This window comes from Hordeum vulgare, chromosome 6H, assembly GCF_904849725.1.
Source record: "Hordeum vulgare subsp. vulgare chromosome 6H, MorexV3_pseudomolecules_assembly, whole genome shotgun sequence".
NCBI classification, from domain to species: domain Eukaryota; kingdom Viridiplantae; phylum Streptophyta; class Magnoliopsida; order Poales; family Poaceae; genus Hordeum; species Hordeum vulgare.
In genome coordinates, this window is record NC_058523.1 from 11,613,977 (window position 1) to 11,616,574 (window position 2,598).

Here is a 2,598-nt window from a genome sequence, read left to right on the forward strand (position 1 = left end):
AAATAGTGAAGCTACCTTGTTTGGCTTTTCTAAAACGGAGCTGAATTTTAAGTAGTGGAACAATCCCAAACAGGCCATAATGTTGACACCACCATAATCGCAGTGCTCGTCCCCATTTTTCTACGACATCACCTGGAAGTACCATGACAACCATCATAACAAGCCTCTCCCACCCAAAACAGCATAAACAAAAGGAAACCAACCAAATCGACTAGGGGCGGGCATGCCCAAACACGCCGGTTGGGCAGTTCCCGGTGTTACTATGAAGATGCAGGTGACGTTGAGTTTAGGTTATATTGTTCACCAACGTAATAGGACAGAGAGGAGAGCAGGCGCGTTCCTGAGATTTCGGGCGTCCAGGGCGAATACAGGGGGCCCTAAAAAAATAGATACACTTAGATATTGTCATTCATGATTGTATCAATAGAAAGAGAATTAGAGATAAGCCTTCTTTGAAATCGTCTTGTCGCATTGTCTAATGGATGTTGTGTGATCTCCAATCGATGTGGTCATGTGGGGCCACTAACGGTGTGTTTCTGGCTAGGGTGCACGACAAATAAAGTGTTGGTCCTAAGCAGCCAATTCGGGGGCAATCTCAAGAGAGATCAAGCCATATTTGGGCCACGCTTGGTGGCGGGGAGTAAATTAAACTTATGGTGCCGCGAAACCAATGACATAAGAGAAAGTTATATGACATAACAACTATATACAGTAACCAATACCAACATATTATTTATACCAAAATCTTTACCTAATAATAAGGAGGCTATTGCTTCCGTCGGAAAACCCGCCGCTGCCGTTTTTTTAAAAAGCCCCTGTCTTTTAGGTAATTGAACCGGAACGACATGAACCCGTCCGACACAATGCTCCCGCCGCACTCGTCCCCGTCGCCGCACTCCAGGCTGCTGCCGGTCAGGTCCGCCTCCGCGTCCAGGTCGCCCCACATGGCGCGCAGCGTCTTCCTCGCCATCTCGCGCCGGACGCTGCCGGGGTCCCCTCCTCGGCCATGCGGCGGAGGGCCTTGTCCGCGCCGGCCGCACGTGCCAGGCCGTGGAACCGGAGGCTGCAGCGGCTCAGCGCGTAAATCGCCGCCACGCACCACTCCTCCAGCTCGGCGACGTCGTGGGAGGAGAGGAGGATGCCGGACACGGTCGCGACGGCGCCCACATCCATCAGAGAGGCGCGGCCCTCCGAGCAGCTGCCCACATTGCAGATCACCATGAGGGCCAGCCTGCGGATGGGCGTGGGCTCGGCGGCGCTGGACACGACGCTGAGGAGCGCCTTGGATGCCCCCGGGAAGCGGGCGACCTTGGACTGCTTGACGGCGGCCAGCGAGAGGTGGTAGATGGCCATCCCGGGAAGCGGGGGAGGTCAGGAGGTCCAGCAGGGGAGGCACCGCGCCCACCACGCCGATGGCCGAAGAGCGCCAGCAAGGCGCCCGCACGGACGATGCGTACCTTGTTCGCCGACTCAAGCGAGAGGTTGACCAGCGCCGCCGTCGCGTCGACCCGAGCGGAGGTGTGCCGCGGGATTAGCAGCACGCGCCGGAGGGCAGCGAGCAGCCGCGGCGTGCAGAGCGCAAGCCGACGCTCAGCGCTCTCCCGGGTGGCGTCCCGAGGACGGCCAACGCCGCCGCCACCTCTCCATCTTCGTCCGCGTCCATCACCGTCGCGACCACCTCATCCTCCAATGGGACCCTGTCTTTTAGGTAATTAAACCCGCAGTACCTTTTTATGTAAGTAATTAAACCCGCAGTACCTTTTGATGTGTTACGAACAGGAAAATGTTTGATTTTTGCAGAGAGCCCCTATGGCATTGGATAAGAGAAACGCATCTGGGCTGACAAAAAACGCACGAGAGGGCTATCGCTTCTGCCCTCATAATCCCACATCGATACTCCATAGATAATGTCATCACTTTATATGCATGCGCCTTGGTGATTTTACAAGAGGCAACAGGAACAAATTCGAGAAGAAGAAATTGGCATGACGTGAAGAGAGGTGGAGCCGCGAGACAGAGGGGGCTCTGGGCGAAGGAAAGGGGCTGGCGCCGGCGATGCATACGTGGAGGTGAGGGCGTCGGGGTTAGAGGATTCAGGTTACCGGCGGGGTAAGTCTTGCCGGAGCATGGCCCCGTAGGCCGACCTCGCAGCAGCACACCACGGGAGGTGGTCACGGGGTGCAGAGGTGGGAGGCGGTGGAGGAGCAGAGGAGGAGGGAAGTGCGGGCGCCATTGGAAGGGGGAGTCGAGGACATTGGGGATCCTGTGGGGCTCTCTCCCCTAGCGGCGCAAGGTGGAGGAGAGGAGGGGGGGCTGGGGATCGGGCTAGGTTAGGGGATTTAGGAGTGGGTAAGGCTAGGCCTTGGCACGCCTAATGGATTGTGCACTACTACTCTCTTTCTTTCCTTTAATTTCTTTCTCTAAATTCTTTAATTAAAAATGTGTGGTATTATTTTTTCCCGTTGCAACGCAGAGGTCCTTTTGCTAGTAGGATATATAAAAAAAATCAAGAAATAGAGTTGATACAACAATCAAATGTTAATATATAATATGGAATTAACCTTAAAAAAATGAGATGACAAGAATACCAAACATTTC

General features: G+C 54.6%; 1 pseudogene; it reads right to left on the bottom strand.

The window, feature by feature from the left end:
- Window positions 1–766: 766 nt before the first annotated feature.
- Window positions 767–2,233, bottom strand: LOC123404886 (annotated as a pseudogene).
- Window positions 2,234–2,598: the final 365 nt, after the last annotated feature.